Below are 19,850 nucleotides of genomic sequence, written 5' to 3'. Positions count from 1 at the left end.
AGCGTCTGAGGTTCCGTGTGAATTGGAACGACACTTTTTGGGTGTGTTCGAATATGGACGAGTCTGGTATCTACGAACCGCAAATGACGAGTTTAGTGGGTGTACGCGTTTTCGCTATGCTGCTATGTACGGATCGTCTCATTTCTAGGTATGTCCATTCGAACCCCCGGGTTCCATTTTAGATGCGGCATCCATTTTGTCTCTTGCCCTCAATTAGCCAGCGAACGGACCTTGTCCGCTTTGTGACCCTGGGATTCCCAAGCTTTCGCGGAGGACACATGTTCCTTTGAGGGTGTCTTTTATGATGAGGGAAATGACACGGCAGAGGCAGATGGCCCCGCTCAGGGCTCATCTTGCCGTACTGGTCTATTGTTTCAGTCATGCTTGCATTAGTCACGAGGTCTTTGATTCTGCGATCTGGTTTCCGTTATTACCCTCTACACTCGTTTCTAATCTGTTGTGCATCCTTGTTCTTCCTTTGCATCTGTTTCTGTCCTTCCTCTTAATGTGTTTACAGTCAGAATGGAATGTGCTTAATGTGGGGATGATCTGCTTTTACAGTTGGGAACCGGCAATGAAGCTGAAATTGTATTCCGGGTTTCTGAAACATGAATGCGACCCTTTTGAAGTTTACTGTGGGAACTAAATTGTAACCTTTGTCTGCCATGTTGTTCTATGACCAAAATGTGTATAAAAGGAGCGATCCACTTGTGCAATTTGACGCAGTCTCCCAGAACCTACACGTTGTGTACTTCTTGCGACTTCTGTATCCCTGCAGTAAATAAACGCTGATCTTTGACGCCGCCGGAAGTGTCCCGAGTCTCTGTGTTTTGTACGCCGGAACAGGTAACCCACGAAGGTTTCAGGTGTTGTCCCCTGGCACCGCTGGGCCTTAGAATAGCCCAGTCCTTCAAATGAGCTGTCAGGAGGAGCCCTGGCTGTGCGCCACATGCAGGTGGCACGTAGTCAGTGTTCTGTCCAAGGGCATCTTTGAGAAAGCAGAAAGGGGATCCTGAGGACCCCACAGGAATCTCCCTGCAGCCAGGCGCAGCCACTCACTGCCTTTCTTTCGTTTGCACAGTGAAAGGCATTTCACTAATACACTCTCTCCAGGGCCAACACATGTTCACGGTTGCACTGGGAACAGCCCGTTCACTGTAGTAGGGCACGCAGACCCAGTCTAGACTTGGAACAACCATTTAAAGGTGTGCCTTAGTGTTTACAGATGTAAAAAGGAACAGTTGATGGACAGAATTCAGAACAATTTCATACATTAACCCCAGTACAGAGATCTGGGCCTAAATCTATGTGGGACAGGGTCAAGCCTGATTTGCATATGGCCAGGTCTAAACTGGGGTGGCATGATGAGCAAAAGAATGATGGATTTAACCCAGATCTCTTGACTGGGGGTGAATGTTTTGATTTGTTCTACATTCCGTCCATCATTTGTGTGTCTTTTGGTTACTCACCCCAAGTGCGCCGGGTATGCCCAGACGTGGGTACCGGGCTCGCTGTGCCAGTGGATTCAAGCTATCCTGGCTGATGAGGGGTGAAACCCCAAAACCAGTCCTAGGATGCTTGTTTCCGGTCCAGGGAGGACCTGGCTTGACAGTTCGGGCTGGACTGTTGCCATGTCGCACAGGGTCAAGACTGATTTGCATATGGCCAGGTCTAAACTAGGGTGGTATGGTGAGCAAAAGAATGATGGATTTAACCCAGATCTCTTGACTGGGGGTGAATGTTTTGATTTGTTTTACATTCCGTCCATCACTTGTGTGTCTTTTGCTCAGTGTAAACAGAAGCAATGAGCCCTATATGTAATGCAGGCCCTGGTCTCTCAGTGATAAGAAGGCAGATGTAAACAAAACTCAAAAAGCTCTGTTTGCTTTCTGTAGTTCTTCCTCAGCACCTCAGCAGCAAAAGCCTTCCTCTTGAGATGCTAACATTGGGAGAATGGTTTAACCTGATGATGACATCTTTCAGTCACAAGATGCATGAGGTCACTCCTGCTGCCCTCCATCTGTTGACGAATCGACGTCCATGCTTAAGGATTAAAACGTTGGCGAGTTTAACAGCTGTTATAAACGTTATCCAGTGCTCTTTTAAGATTCACGCTATAATCATAAAATTATAAATCCGTACATGCAATTTGCGCAAAATAGCTAAAATATTTGAACCTCTCATTTGAATTCTTTTGTCTTCGGATAGTGTCACATTTTGAGTTTTATTTTTGCGTTTTATTACGCCTGTTCTTCAGTTTTATTCTAGGTCGACACATCGCATGCTAATGGCTTTGCTTTTTCAATGGGCCAACTGTAGAAGTGTGAACTCTGTTGCATGAGAGCTCCCGGGGAAGGCATCCATTAATATTCCATAAAGCACTCCCGAGTGCCTCTCCGAAGGATAAAGTCGTGCTCTTAAACACTCAAACCACTTTTAAAGCCTTCTGCTCGTGTTCCTCATCCCGGATTTAGAAATGGCTTTCAGTGCTTGGCTGCACACGTTTACTCACAGCTTCAAATTTGAATGCGTTTTCGATGCAGTAAAAAATCCATTTAGAATGTCCTGTGTGACTCCTGAGTCAAGATGCTAAAACTTCTTCCTGTTACATACCAATTGTGCACTGAATTTAAAAAAAAAAGGAAAGAAAAAAAACAACGACCCAAAGAAAAATAATTCTGGCAATTTGAGCACGCGGTACATTTTGCAGTTAAAATAACGTTTGCAACGACTTACAACCCCTGACATCTGCATCCAAACTGCTAAAGCGTTAGGCTGCATTATTTTGAATACGTGACTCAGGGGGATTCTGTGGGACTTTGTATAACTAATTATACCCTAGGACGTGATGTCCTCGCCTGCATTACTGCCAGCATTTAAATGTGGTACCATGGTTTACTCTTCGGTAATGAGCAAATGGTATTTCACTAAATGTCAAGTGCTGCACTTGATAGAAGTTCATTCCAAATAAATGCATCATTTAAAACATAAGGCGGGTCCTTCAGAACACAGCGCTGAAATACATGTGTTATTTGTTTATCCATGATTAGCAATGCACATGTCAACAACGTGCCGGTCATTGCAATTCAATAAATCTTTATTCGACCTTAAAATGATCATAAAAGCACAGGTTAAAATATTATACATTGATTGTCATAAAACACCAATCTATGTGCTTTGCAATAAATATAACCATTAAAAAAACAGTAATTCATCAAAAAACAGTAATTCATCTTAAAATATAACACAGGGCCAACAGCAGCAAAAGGAGCACCTATAGCCTTCCCTCCATTGATTTTCTACTGCAAATGGCCATCTTAAGATAGCCACATACAGTGAAACAAATGTCTGGGCTATTTGACATTTGAAGATGAATTAACGCCACCCTACGGGGCATATCATCAACGGCCAGCGATAATTATCGCTGGCCGCTCTTAGCGTTAAAATGTTTAACGCCGGCTATCGCAGATAATTATCGCCATGCTAGCGCTGTATTAACAACGCTCAGCGCAATGGCGATAATTATCCTAGCAATAGCGATCTATTCCATGGAACATCGCTGGTTTTCCAGCGATGTTCCATGGAAAACGGCGATACCCTTGATAATAGGGGCCTGTGGTCTTAGCCACACTATCCATCCCCCATGTTAAGTATGCCTTAGTCAGGAATTTAACAGACGTTAAATTCCCGCGTTAAGGCATACTTAGCGCGATTTAAATAATCGCTTCCCCGCATTGTAAATATCACGAAGCTGCATTCGTGATATTTACCCATGTTGTTTCCACAGACACGCCTACTTTGCATCTCATTAGCGATGCAAAGTTAGGCGTGCTGGAAACTGGAGCAAAATCAGCAAAACACGCAATAGCGTGTCTTTGCTGATAAGGCGATGAAACTATCGCCGCTTTTCGGCCGAAAACGGCCGCAAAAGCGGCGATAATTTGTTATCGCCGCATTGTTAATATGCCCCTACATTTCTGGAAAGCTAGGGGCATATCAACAAGCAGGCGATAACAAATTATCGCCGCTTTTGTGGCCGTTTTCGGCCGAAAAGCGGCGATAATTTTATCGCCTAATCAGCAAGGCCACGCTAACGCGTGAAACCTTGCTTTAGCGTAAGGATTCCTAACGCCCAGCTTTGCATCTCTAATGAGATGCAAAGTGGGCGTTCCGGACCTCGCATGACAGGAGAAATGTCGCTAAGCGACATTTCTCCTATCAGCAAGCCTAACGCTATGAAGCATAGCGTCAGGAAAAGTAGCGATAACCCCTGTTATCGCTACTTTCCTTACGCCTGCTTCAGGACTGAGTTAGCCATGATATCCTATGGAAGGTGGATATCATGGCTAAGTTTGTGAGTCCCTATCAACTAGCTAACGTGAGATTATCGCTGGGTTTCCAGCGATAATCTCACGTTAGCCAGTTAGCGCCAGGATTTTTATTGCTGATGAGATAAGCGTTGCTAACACCACGCTATCTCAGCGATAAAAATCGGCTCTAGCCAGCGATAATTATCCGAGCGCTAAGTGCGCTCAGCGATAATTATCACCGGTTGTTGTTGATATACCCCCAAGTCTTATCAGAAAAGGTTTAAGACATAGCTGAAAAAGCTATTGATAAAAGCCACAAAAAAGCATAAAATGTGGTAGGGAATGATCCGCTTTGCCATCACAAGGACAGGGGGGTGGTTTCTTGCTCCATACACATTCAGTTTCATAAAAACATGCTGAGCGCCAGACCATCCCCGACCTAAATCTAAATAGGAGCGACCTCAGTGGCGTAACACAGGCCCGCAGCCCCCTGCAGTGGGGGGGGGGGCGAGCTGCAGGGGGCCCCCTCAGCCAGGGCCAGACTAAGAACAGAAACTGGCCCTGGCAAACTGCTCAGCCGGCACCCCCTGGGGTGAGGGGGAGTGCAGCCGAGCAGTTTGCGAGGGCCGATTTTGATACCGGGGGCGATATTGCCGACCCCCGGCAACAAAAACGGCCCCCAGGGGCCCAAACCAGCCCCACCCTAACGGCCTACCAAGGAAACGCCCGGTGCCCGTTATGGCCAGTCCGGCCCTGCCCTCAGCAGAGTACTCAGGCCTGAGAGCTCCGGATTAAATCCAGTGCAGGGGGCCCTCTTCGTTCCCTGCAGGGCTGCCCCCTCAACTTTCTTTACGCCACTGAGTGGTCTCTCTTCCGGTACAGGGGAGAGGCACCCATTGCACACATAGAATATTATTAGCAGAATGTCTTCCTATTAACTGCCTCCTGTAACCGTTGATAAATCATATAACCTATACATTTCTCCTTTCACACTTTTTTAGTGGTCCTATTAATCAGATCAGGTGCACTAAATAACGCTGACAAACCAATATCATCCAAAGAATTACGTACATATTTGAACCATGGTATAGAGAGTCCCCCATCCATTTTCTGACAATCAACAATAACAGTCCTGTTAAAGCGGGTAATGTGCCCGTCATTTCAGTGACAGCGTTTTCATTGTGGTCATATACAGAATAATGTACCCGAACTGCATGTTTTAAGGATAATAAATGTCACGATAAAGAACATTGTCATAAATCTGTGTGATTCAGAAGTGATTTATAATTACCCTAATATATTATTGGTGGACGTACGTTATTTCATATAATCCCAGCATGACAATGGCATAAAATCATTTTATAACACAAATATCAATACTTTTATAATTGTTTTATAAAAGTCATCAAGTTAGCTATTTTAATGTAAAAACTAAAAAATTCTACAGAAAATAACTCAATGAAAATGTATTGATGTTAGTGCATGTGTTAGAATATGCATTGTCATTAACACCACATTGTTATTATTCGTATGATGATTATTAATAATATTATTGTTAACATGTATTATTAATACATATCTGGAATTCACTTAACAAACAGGGTGAATGTACAGCCTTGGTCCCAAATTAATATTGAACCCCCCTGCAATATGCAGCTATGGTTAGGTGCACAAACCATAACTTGCAGACCAAATACATTGTTTTTGACCTGACGATATTCATAACAATAAGTAACATCTAAAAGCATGTTATTAAATACCAAGACATACTCAAACAACATATAATGCTACATTGTCTTCTCGTTTCATCCTAACAATGTTCAACACTAGTTCTCTACCAAAGTACATCAGTGCAAGTCAGTAAAAGAGTTTTATTCTCCACGGAAAAAGTGCAAGAACAGGAGAGGATAAATAGAAACCTGATAACCCAGTAGGGAAGAATCCACTATAAGTGATAGAAGATGGGCCACTTATCAAAGACGACCATGACCCATCCTAGTAAAAGGTCGTGATTTATAAAAAGATTTGTGCAGTCAAGAAAATTAAGTGGGAAAGACGACCAATGTCAATTCAATTCAATTCAATTCATCTTTATTCGAATTTTCAAAATTCATAAAAGCAGTCACATATGTACAAAGCCAAAAAATTTGTTATAATTCCAAATATATATGTAAACAACACACATTGCGGGGGTACATATTATTTGGCGACAAAATTATTTCAGGGGTTTTCCATTGTTTTACGTACATAGGTTACAACTCTCAAAAAAGTGCTAACACGGAAGATCAGTTCGTCAGTATGCAGGGTGAGCAACATTGCGTAAGACTGCTCCAAAGAAAGTGGTCTTTGTTTCTTAAAATATGGGAGTAAAAACCATTGCTTATATTTTAGATAAAATTTACAGAAAAAGAAAAAATGTAGGTCATTTTGTAAACTCACTCCATCACATGGGCATAACATTCTTTCAGATTTCGATGAACAAAAACCTAATGGAAAACATAATAAAAATCTGACAGTGCCTGCCCTTAGACGGAGCAATAATGATCTTTCCCAATTTATCATTGGTAACGTGAGATACAAAGGAATTGACTGTCTATACAGGTCTTTATTTACATAAGCCTGGACAGTTGATTTAGTTAATTCCACATCTAATCTCATATTACTATAAAGTGCATACAGTGCAGACTTGATTTCATTTTTATCTTTGGGCTCAATCTTAGTGGGGTCAATAAATAAATGGCCTTTACCCACACTGCATAGTTTCTTAAAGACGCCAGCAAGCCACGGGATTCTCATCCCTTTCTCACAGTTTAAACAATCTCTTATAATTTCATGGGTTAAGGATGCCGCTGTATTCCTCCAAATTGTCAGCCAAAACAGGGCCGGTCTTGTTGCTATAAAATCTGTTATATAATGCAAATTTAATTCGCAATGACAGATATACTCCGATGTGGCAATAGGGGCTCCAAGGAGTTTTCTACAAAAACGATTTTCCTCGGTTTGGATACTAGGTGTCTTAACCAGACCCCATATCTCAGCCCCATAAGTTGCAACCGGTACACATTGCGATTGAAAAATCTTTAAAATAGCTTTAGTAGCTCCTATTTTCTTAGGCCGTGGGAGACTGAGAATAGAATTAATGGCTTTTGAGAAGTTGCTCGTGGCATGGGACAAATGTCCACTCCACGAGCCGTTCGCAGCAAAAACCATTCCCAAGTAGGGAAAAGTATTTGTAGAGTATAACTTGTCAGTTCCCACCGAAATAGCACTAAGCTGTCTTTTCCCTGGCCCACAGGACATAATAAAAGATTTTTTAAAATTTACTTTAAGATCTAACTTATCCATGTACTGTACAAAACTTTTAACCAAAATACGCAAGGCATTCGGGGTGAGACCCATAAGTACCGCATCATCTGCGTAAAGCAATGTCGGTAAAGGCCCCCCCCTTATTTTTGGAACATCCGTAGTTGCCAATTTTAGGGAGTTACTTAACCCATTAATGTAAATAATAAACAACAGGGGTGCTAAAACGCACCCCTGCCTAACTCCTCTTTCCACTCTTATGGCCCCGGAGGTTTCCCCTGCCATCCCAATCCTTACTTGGGCTTTTGTGTCAGTATGCAAATAGGCCAAAAAATGTACAAGGGGCGCGTCTAAACCATAATTTAAAAGGATAGACCATAGTTTAGACCTATTAACAAAATCAAATGCGGACGATAGGTCCATGAAAGCTAGGTAAATTGGTGACGACCTGGCGATATTGTATTTGCCAATTACTAAGTTTAGATTTAGGCACTGCTCCGTCGTCCCAACCCTACTTCGAAAACCCATTTGGCATGGGTCCAGAATGCCTGATTCCTCTGCCCATTGATTTACTCTATTGTATAACACTCGTCCCAAAATTTTCAGTGTATTATCCAGAAGTGAAATAGGTCTATAATTTACTGGGTCTGTTCTCTCCCCTTTTTTATATATTGGTACAATTATACTTGTGGACCATGTTTCAGGCATCGATACTAGAGGTAAGCTATTAAAAACATTCATTAAAATGGGTGCCCAAAATTCCGGTTTCCATTTAATTATGTCTATTGGGAAACCATCTGGCCCAGGGGCCTTATTGCCAAGACTTTGTTTGATAGCCACAGTCACCTCACCTAGACTAATCTGTATAGAGCATAGTTGGCCAGGTGTAAATTCATCATTTACTTTTAGGGGTATTGCATATACTTTTGAGAAGTGGGCTTCCCACCGGTCACTCGGGATAATACAACTAATTGTAGACAGTTGGTTTCCCATGTTACGCATCTTTTTCACTACAGACCAGAAAGTAGATGCATTCTTTCCTGTTGCGGCGTCAGATAGCTCCTCCCAATGCTCTTTCAGGATCGATGCCTTACGCACCTCTATCGTAAATTTATATTTCTTTCTTGCCGCCCTAACCTCCGGTTGGGATCTCGGTTTTACGCTCAGTGCTTTGCGTAAGGCCCTATTAGCAACTGAGCAGTTTCTATCAAACCACCTAGGATCCTTACCTATGCTCTGGTTAGGGACAGATAGAAGTGATTTTATGACTGTACATAAACTAGTAAAATCTTTAATTACCCTTTCATTGTTCCCATCTGAGAATGTGCATGAGTCAATCAAATGTTGATGGCTATTTATAACGTGCTCAATTACCCTTCCACTATCAACCCCCCTCCATTTCAACCTCAAATTATTTGTAACAGGATTAATATCTCTAGCACCTAAAAAGCTTGCAAATGCTGGAAAGGGACCCAATTTGATTTTTGCAACTAGTGCATTGTGATCCCCAAAAGCAGTTTCTAGAACCCCAGCTATTATAAGGCAATCAATTAACTCAGGTGAATAAAGATATAATCAATGGTTGAACAGTGGTCTCTACCTCTAAATGTTGGAGCATTAATAATTGTAGGGATATGGTTTATATCCATCACGTTAGTTAAAACATACTCACGGATAAAGCAATCCAGTTCTATACCACGTTTTGTCGCACGGTCAGTTTGCATATTTCCTTCTTTTATTTCTGATTTAGGAATCTTTGCATTAAAATCCCCCGCTAGGATGATCCTATTACCCTTGGTTCGATAATATCTGATAAAAATTTAAAACGTTTTATAAATTTTTTATTTGGGATTGAATCAAAATCATTATTATAAAAATTAATCACATACATGGGAGCCTTCCTTTTATATTCAATAGCCTGAATATTGGGGTTATTAGTTGGTATTATCTTTATGCTTCCACCTGCTGTTATCCTAACACCAATCAGTAACCCACCCTTGGGGCGGCCAAAATCGGTCTTAGTTGCAATTACACTGTTACAGTGGAAGCCCTCTATCTGAAGGTCCGTGAGAGCCCAAGTCTCCTGGAACATTATTATGTCTTTATCCAGCAATATCCTTAACCAGTCGGGATCCGATAATCTGGACTCCAACCCTGCAACATTCCAGCTAAGGATATTAAGACCAGTTTTCGTCGGTTTATTTAAGCAAAATTTTTGGATTTCCCCATTTTCAATCTCCTCATTTAGGAGCCTGTGTGTGGGCTCTACAATCCCTTCACTACCCCCAATATTTTCCATTACAACAGTCTCAGCATTATTCGCCCCTATTACTAATGGACACTGTGTGGTAGGTACTACAACTACGTCTATATCTATATCCCTATTCTCTAAAGTTAATTTTGGATGGCTATTAACCATCTGGTTGACTCTACCATTATTCAATCTCTGCCCCTCCCACTCTCTGGTTGGGGAACCAATAAAAGCTATGGGTCAATCTACAGATTCCAAACAACTGTATCTATTAAAAGTCGGGATCCCTCTATAATTTCCCAAGAAGCCTCTACCACTGCGGTGGGACGCTCCCCGCTCTCCCCAATCTCCTCTCCCATCCCAATGGCCTATTCTACTCCAATTTTCATCGTCGTGACCCGACCCAAAACAGCTCATAGAGGGGTAAAAAAAGGCAAGTCTTTTTGTTTCAATACGTTCATTACGTCCTTGGTTCCCCCATGAGCATATATAGTCTACTATGTTAGGGTCCTCAAAATTAACTATTACGCAGTCCCCACTGATCTTTTTCTCCTCTTGTCCCACCCAAGGCACTCTACGCACCATTAGAATCCTACTTGACCGGTGGGGAGGTAGTGGACGATTAGTGTTAAGCCAATGTTGGACTTTGTTCTTTAATGACCGACTGGATTCATCTATATGATCCACCATTTCTGGGACCCCTGTCATAATCACCACATAGGGGCTGGCTTCTGGGGGCAAATTAAATTTAAGTCTGTCTTCTTTCACTTCCATGTCCCTGACCCTTTTGGGAAATGTTGTGGGGGTATTAGATATGATATTTTCCTGTCTATTAGGCACAGTTGAAATAGCCGATTTATCGGCCATTTGTTGATCTGGGGCCTGCAAGGTGCTTAACTTTACATTCGGAAGTATCACCGACAGATTAGAATCAATTTGTTTAGTTTTTATTCCCCCAGTCTTTAAAGCCCCATGCTTAAGAGGATCTTTGGGGGGAACACTCAGTATGGCCACTTGTTTTTCTATGTGTATCAGTCTGGTCTCTATGGGGGACAGATACGTTTTAAAAAGGTCCCCAATTCTTGCCAACAATTGATTATTTGTTTCACAATTACTGTATTTATTACATTTATCACATATTCCACCCGAGATACCCGAGGCCTTTACACTTTCAACATCTGAGACTGCATTTATCACATCTAGATGTGTATCCCCTCTACCTTTATTTCCATGATAGTTTAATTCTTTCACTTGCTTTTTCTTCGACATACAAGGCTTTTTAGATTTTGATATAGTTATCTGTTTTGTTTGTTTTCGTATAGCGCCCTCTCTCCTTCCCCTTAAGGACCTCGTATTCGTCTCAACTGGTGTGGTACTTATAAGTAATTCTGGAGACCTTTCTAGTGCCAAACTCGATTGTGAGTCTGTTAAAACATGTGATGCTGACAAATCCACCTCGTTTGGCATACTATACACTTCTACTACTGTGTGGCCGCTGTCTTTAGCCTGTACTGGAGTTTTGGCTAACGCAAGTGAACCCAGGGATGATCGTTTTGCCAGAACTAGATCTTGAGAGACTCTTCGCTCCAGAAGACTAATACCTTGTTCTATGGCTTCATTTGCCCTTATAATAAAGTTATCCAGCGGGCCTATCCTCTGTACTCCGCCTCCAGCTAATTTATTTCTACTGCCCCTTATAGACATAATGTTGAATTATTGAATTAAATCAACTGGAGACGGGAAAAAGAAAGCTCTATGGGAAGAGGCACCAGCTATAAATAAAAATATATATACAGCTGCTGGACCTCACAGTCCCAGCAAAATGAGGGCAGGTCCCAGAGGTCGAAAGTCCATACAATCGGTGTAAAAAATTAAATAATATATATATAACATATTAAACAATCTCGAGCTAAAATACAGAGCAATAAAAAAAAAAACATCAATAAAATATCACATACTAGCAGAAGATACAATACAGGATCTCAAGTGCAAATGCGCGGGAAATGGGGCCGGGATAAAGTGGCTCGTGCTATCAGAAACAAATACAGTACTTGGAAGCAGCAAGCCTCCAGGATCTCAAGTGCAAATGCGCGGGAAATGGGACCTTGATAAAGTGGCTTGTGCTATCAGAAACAAATACAGTACTTAAAAACAACAAGCCTCCAGGATCTCAAGTGCAAATGCGCGGGAAATGAGGCCGGGATAAAGTGGCTTGTGCTAACAGGAACATATACAGTACTTGGAAGCAGCAAGCCTCCAGGGACCTAAAAGAGAGTAGAGCCCAAGATAAGATAACACGTATTAACAAACAATCACAAATATAAAGAAAGTAAAATGGAATTGTCCACTTATTAGCACCCTACTATACTGACTTAGACAAATAATAAATATAAAACTAAAACTAAAACATTTAAAAGTTGTCCAGGAATATAATAGCCAGTCAAGGCCACAAGGTCCAGGATAAATAAATAGACAAATAAATCCAGCAATGGAAAGTGTCATGGGAGGCGAAGCAGTTCCCTCGTGTATCGTAATGTACACGTGATTAAAGCAATGCGGCACCTACCCTTGCAGAAGTTGTTACTCAGGGTACATGAGGCAGGTAAAAATTGTTAAGGGGGTGGCCCTGCCCTGGCTCCTTCTGGCACTGATGGCCACAGACGGCCCGCCATTTGCCCAGGCTTAGCCCGGCGACGCCCACGTTCGGTCCCGCGACGCGGGGGCTCTCCTCCAATTTTGAGCGCCTCCTGGCGCAAAATGGGCGGTGGCGGCTTCCTGCCGCGAAGCCTCGTGGGACTTGTGGTCCCCCCCTCACTGCGGCCGCGCTAAGGTGGAAGGCTGCAGCGGCGGGGAGAGACCAACGGCTACGCCTGGATCAGCGGTAAGGATCTCGAACAGCAAAAATGACCCCAAGAGTCAGTTTGACACAGTGTCCGCTCCACCGGGGCTCTCCTCCAATTTTGAGCGCCTCCTGGCGCGAAATGGGCGGTGGCAGCTTCCTGCCGCGAAGCCTCGTGGGACTTGTGGTCCCCCCCTCACTGCGGCCGCGCTAAGGTGGAAGGCTGCGGCGGCGGGGAGAGACCAACGGCTACGCCTGGACCAGCGGTAAGGATCTCGAACAGCAAAAATGACCCCAAGAGTCAGTTTGACACAGCGCCAACGACCAATGTATTTCATCCCCACATAGAACCAAGACACCAGAAAACGTGTAGATTAAAACAGAAGAGAGGAGAAACCAATTGTTTTAAAAACAGCAACTGTATTCTGTATATACCTCAAGAAATATAAATATCTGTGTGTCCTAGGATCAGTCAGGACATGTTTGTGCAAAACAGAATCAACAATGTGTTGATGTAAGCCTTCGCCGTCACACTCTATCATAACATAACATGTGTATTTGGTAAGCTGATGCTCACCCATGAGCATCTGTGTGCTGAATAACAGATGTTTGTTTGTTACTCAACTCAATGGTACTCATTTTATCGACCTCAGAAGGAAGAAAGGCTGAGTGGGCCCACCAGGATATGAACCTGTGACCATGAGAAGAAACATAGTTCACTACAGTGTAGGCATTGGTCCACAAAGCCACCAGACACTGCTTCAGAACTGCAAAGATTGTATAGAGTGAAAAGACCACTTGAGTCATTTATAGTTTGATGGAGGGGGCAAACTGCTATAAATTGGCAATGCCCCCATCTGCCAAATTCGCAATTACACAACTCAACCTAGAGCAGGGGTAGGTGCTAGGTTTCCAGTGGGTTTCCACTGGCTCCCAAATTGGAAATCTCTAACTTGACCGCCTTTCTGTACAAAGGCTGTTAGTTCATAGTGACAGGCATCTGTCCCTATTTAGGGCCCATGTTGTCTTAAGTACTGCAGTGAGAAAACTATGCATGCTAATATGCAGCATGAAGTGTAAGCTTGCTTAGCAATCCTACATATTCATGGAGCACACATTACCTCACCTTCAGATTACAGTCTTTTCACCCTAGCAATAATTTTCATAGCAAAGATAAGGTTCTTTTCAGTGATCCCTTACCCTCCCCTTGTTTGTCATGGGTGGGATGCCTTCCCTGTGCACAAGCCCACTGCTTGGAATGCCCCCCCCCCCCCCGGCCGGACATCAGACTCTCACCCCCAATGGCTGTCTTCAAGAAAAAGCTGAAAAAAAGTACTTTTAACAGATTCATCTGAGAGCACTGACAAGAGGCCTATCTAGGTGGCATGTATAAATGTTATCTCCTCAACCCTTAGGGCCAGATGTGAAACCCTTTTTACGGCCGCAAACAGGAGATCCTCTTGTTTGCGACCACAAAAATGGGTAATGGCACCTACAAATTCTATTTTGCAAGTCACTGATTCACAAAATAGCATTTGCGGCTCCCGCTATTAGGAAGGGGCGCCCTTTCCTAATAGCAAGTCACCATGTCATGTACAATTTTTGCGACCTCTTTTGCTGCTGCAAAATACTTGCAGTTTACCACCTACTTCAAGTAGGTGGTAAGCAACTCGCAAGCGGGAATGGGTCCCAAGGGGACCCCTTCCCCTTTGTGAGTATGTGAGAAAATATTTTTAAGGGCAGGCAGTGGTCCCATGACCTTCCCTTTAAAAAAAATGAAACTGAAAAGTTTCATTTTTCTCTTTTAAATGTATCCTGCATTCCTTTAAGGAGAACGGGCTACATTTAAAAAAAAAACTGCTTTATTTACAAACAGTCTCAGGCAAGGTGGTCTGCTGACCCTGGCAGGTCAACATCCCCGGGAGCGCTTGCCAATCCTAATGGGGTCGCAAATTGCACCTGCCTCATTAATAATCATGAGGCATTACATTTTTCAACCCCATTACAAATCGCAAACAGTGTCTGAGACACTGTTGTACATCCCAATTTGCTCGTTGCAAATTGCAAGTCGCAAATGCAGCATTTATTATGCCAACCATAAGAGACCATTCAAAATGGACCTACAGGCCTGCCATTGCAGCCTGTCTAAGTCGGTGCATGCACCACTTACTTACGTTACAGGTTTACTATATCTAAGGGTCACTGTACTTAAAACCTATAAGTCACCCCTATAGCAAGCCTTTCCAATCCTGAGGGCAGGGTGCTTGGTTCTAAGTGAGAGTGGTCCCTGCACAAGCAGGACACCCCTGAATCCTACGGAGTCCATTCTCCTGGGTTGTCAGTGAGCAGACATATACTAATAAAGAGGGGCATTACGCAACCTCGTGATGACCATCTCAAAAATTGCTGCAACAAACCCTATCAAGTTTGTTGTCAAACATGTTGGAATCATACCCCCATTCTGGTAACTGGGGTGGGAGGTATGATTACACCCACCAGGAGCGCCCTTCTACTAGCCTTCTAGTCCTGGACAACACAAAATGGTTGCTGCCGACCAGAGACACATTTCTGCCCTCCTGCTGATGAGCCAAGTTTGAGCAGGGCAAGGCAGAACAATATGCATCCTGCCACAGGGAGGTGTGACCACCTCCCACACAGGATTTAGTGTATTAGGGCTGGTTGGGTGCACTTGCCAGTGCCTGAAAATCAGCGGGAGGGGCACATTTGGTATCCCTGTGCATAGTCAAGTTCAAACCAGTCCTGGAAGCCATTGGCTCCCGCTCTGGAGCGAAACTGGACTAAGGACATGGGAGTAACCTCCTTCTTGTCGGGACCACTGAATCTTTCCAACCCTCTCCCGTGGGCACTTAAGGGCTTATCTGGTTGTAGGACCTTAGATTAATTGAGGACAATATTTAGAATTGAACTTTGGACTTCGCTGGACTTCATTTTGGCCTGACTTTGTCTCCCTTCCAGTCTGCTGCATCATCTGTGCCTGTGCATCCTCCAGGAACCTTGCCAGGCCTGTGAAGCATCAAGGACAACCAAAGTAATCTTCCTTGGAGTGAAGGAGTCACTCCCCGGCATTTGCAGGCACCGCAACAAAGACTACCGGTCTGCAGATCCCAAGCTCCTCTGGACTCTGTGGGTTCTGCAACTCAGATGGTGGTTTTCCTCACGCCCGAGGCCTGGTCTCCCCTCTGAGCAAGTTTGAGGTCAGCAGCTTGAGTGGGGGTGCAAAAACCGAACCCCTGGGTACCACGTCACCTTTTCAGTTGCAAAGGCTCCAAGTAACCCCAACCCCAAGCACTTCCTGTAACCAGAATATTTGGTCACACCGCATCATGTGCATCGTGGCCTGCCTCTTTGGGTGAGCTGCTTGAGGTCCCCTCGCGAAGCCTGTGACATTGGCCCGTAGGTACACTTGAGGGTCCCCTTCAATTTCCTTGGGCTCACCTGGTTTCTCATCGCCTGCCCTGACTCCCCTGCTTGTGGTGAGTGTACTGGACCTTGCTGGTCTGAACCATACACTTTCTTGACTTCCTGCATGGGTTGCTTTAGCTAAGGCTTGCTGGTGCTCCTCCCGGACACGATCCCTCAGCTCTCGACATCCTTTGTGGGACAGCTCGTATCTGGCTCCTGGTCATCCTTAGTGTCACCTGGTCCCTACAGCTGAGGAGTCAAGGTCATCAACATCCATCCAGAGGCACCCGACATTGGTGTGGGCAGTTGTCTACCGAGCCCCTGGTCATTCCCCAGTGATCCAGACTCTGTCCCCTCTGCTTTCAGGTACTCTCGATCAAAAATCCACGTTTGGATTCCTCCAGACACTTTCTCCTCTTCCAGCAGTGGCACTTTCCTGAAGTCCTCCACTGGGTTCGACTGCGGTTTCCGACGCCACTTCACACCTATGCACCCGTCTTCCCTCGGATAGGTAACTTGGGTACCATGGTATCCATGGGTGGGTTAGCTCTCCAATCTTCTGTCTTCAACGGGGCTTTTTCAGGGTCCACTGGGAAGGGTCCTTAATCTCTAAAATTCCAACACGACACACATAAACTTGTACGGAGCACGTGGTCATGTTCACACACTGCACACACACTCCATGGGGTTCCTGTCTACTCACCTTAGGTGGTTCCTCGGGGTACCAGCAAATCTACATCCTCTCGACATTGTCCTTACTCAAGTCATGGTTCTTATACCACTGTCTGAGTATATGGTTTGCCCCCCACCACGGGTCCGCTGTGTATTAGTGCTAGTTGCTGTGATTTATTTGCTAAAGTATTGTGTGCTTTGTGTCCATCACCGTGTGAGAGATACTGTAACGTACTAGTAGTGTTACATAATAAATACATATTTTTATAACTACTGTGTGGGTCTCTTTTAATTTAATTTATACTAAAAGATTGCATTCTGGTAAAACAATCTGCTTCACACTCCTTCAAGACTAATCCTGAAGGCTTCTCTCCACAGCTACCACTTGGATAGCTTTCTAATGTTGTCTGAGACCTCTTAAATCACAATAAGGGTTGTCTGGACTGGTGCAAGATGCCCACTTACATTAGTGGACATCATATACCAGGCCAGCTCCTCACAGATGTGCACCTATGGAAACTCCATTATCATGGCAGTGATCTCACCACTCCATCACATTTGTAATAATTTTCCACCTTCAATAAAGTGCAGCATATAACTAAGAATATAATTAAAAAACAGGGAAATCACTTGATTTAGCCACCGTAACCGAGGCTTGCAACTGAAATCTTTGCTCTGAACTGACTTTGATGGATGCCTCACATGATGTCTTTTTCCTACAGCTTAAAAACATGCTTAGTCGAACCATTCATTTGAACACTTCTATTAACGCCTAAAGGCCAGATGAGTGGAACCGGAATGGGCAACTGTATACTTATTAAGGATCATGTAGAGATTAAAACATTGATCAATCACTGACCATCCCGGACGAAAGCCGTACTGAACTTTCAATAAAATATTGTTTTCGTCTGCCCATCCAGAAAGCCTATCTAATAAGATGCGTCCAACCACCATTACCGCTGAATCAGGCAGCGAAATTGTTCTGTAACAATGGGTGCTTTACCTGTCTCCCTTTTGAAAAACAGGGAGGATGGCAGACATCGCCCGGTGCCCGGGGGACCAGTTAATGATAGAGGTGAGGGTCAGTACTTATGTATCCATATTGGAGATATAAAGAATGGGTGGGATCCCATCTGGACCTGGGCCTTGTTCTTAGACAACCTCGCTATACCCTTTCTCACTTACTCAGCTGAGAACAGGACAGCTTGTGTCCCTTCAATAAGGTGCAACCCTCGCTCAAAGCGGAGGAGGACTGAAAGATTTCCTCAAAGTGACTCACCCAGGCATCTTCTGTAATATGAGCGTCCAATGGATTATCAGTATTCGCTTCCAAAAAACTTTGAACTGTTCTTCTGGGTGCAAGCCTCAAAAAAGTCTGACCAAGCCTCTTCCTTTAAAACAGCCTTACATCTTGCAAGTTCGGCCTTTTACCAGCTGCGACATTCCTTGTATTACTATAAAAATATGATTCCAGGACCCATGATATGTGTTTATATGTAAATATATGGTCCATCCCAACTGCATTCTGGCAACAGGTATGTAACACTAACCATATTGCATGTCTTGGCAAGTAGAGATAGATTATAACTACCATGAGGCCCTGTTTCTGTAACTCAAAACAAAATGAACGTGCTACTTTGCCCATTCTCACTTGTCTGACATATTACAACTAATGTTCATTTCTCATGGAATTAACCATTTTGCAAGCATTGGCAAATAGAGATTGAAATGACTGCAACTAATAGGAGGCCCTATTTCTGTAACTCAAAACAAGATGAAATAGTGAATTGCCCATTCTCACTTGCTTGACATGTTACAACTGATATTCAATTTGCATGGCCTGAGCAATCTACATACAATGCTCCACACAGAGACAGCCTACTTAGCTTTATGTTGTCCTGGTCTCCTCAACTGAAACCATTGATGGCATGAGTAACACCATGCCAAGTGTGTAGGTCAAATATTTGTAAGGCATGTAGGTAACTCAGCTGATTAGAAGTGGCAGGTGACCCATTGACTCTGCACTTCTCACATGATGACTCATGCTTATATGCTAATATAGAACCAAGTTATGTGAGTGCCTGATTTGTACACATCTAGGCCTTGGATTGCTGAATTACACATGTTACGTCTTCACTGTGTCAGCTAAAATGTTTGGGAAATGCCATGGTTATTCCTACATCCAAACTTAACATCTCTGGACATCTAATGAGCTGCTTTATTCAAGTACATGTATTTAATGTCTTCAAATGTCTTTTAACAAGTTTATTCCACTTAAAGATATCACTATAATAATCTTTGCCATTTTTTTCCATTGGTTTCTACTTACTGTGTCACAAAATATTTGGATGTAGATACCATATCCCACAAATAACAATGGTGTCTATATCATAACAGGTCGATCTGGCAGAGCACCTGCCCAGAGCAGGCCACCAAAGTAACATCCACTTCACAATAGGATCAAGCCATCAGTGATGACAACACTCCTGGAGATCTGGACGTAGATGACTGTGCTGGTCCATCTGGTCAGCCTGGGCAGACGGCAACAGTCTCACTCGGCCCACAACAACACCTCCCACCCAAGCTGCAACACCCTAGCCAACGTCAGACCTCACAACCTCTGTACCTAGCACAGTTCAACCATTGTGTGCCCTTCAGTCCTGGCTCATGATGTGACAATCACCACCCAGCTGGAGATGAGCTAAGACCCAGTGGGAGAGGGGTCAGAGGGCACCCAGAGCCAAGGTCACAGGCCTGTGGGCGTAGGGGTAGTGGGAGGGTAACTATGGATGGCAGAGTGAGACCACTGAAGCCACTCACACCCAGGCCACCACCGAACAAGTCTTGGGAGCCTATCAGGAGTCCCAAGGCATGATGGGCTAGGTACTCACTGAAATCTTGGAGATGCAGCAGCTGCAGAAGGACATTCAACATAAGACGCAGGCCCATAACACTAACATGGGCTGTCTAATTGGAGTGCTGCAGAATATTCACACACATCTGTGCAGGGGCTTTACAGTACCACCAACCTCCTCCTGTGGGCCAAAAAAAT

The sequence above is a fragment of the Triturus cristatus genome, chromosome 11 (assembly GCF_964204655.1).
Source record: "Triturus cristatus chromosome 11, aTriCri1.1, whole genome shotgun sequence".
NCBI classification, from domain to species: Eukaryota; Metazoa; Chordata; class Amphibia; order Caudata; family Salamandridae; genus Triturus; species Triturus cristatus.
Note: the sequence above shows the minus strand (reverse complement) of the source record.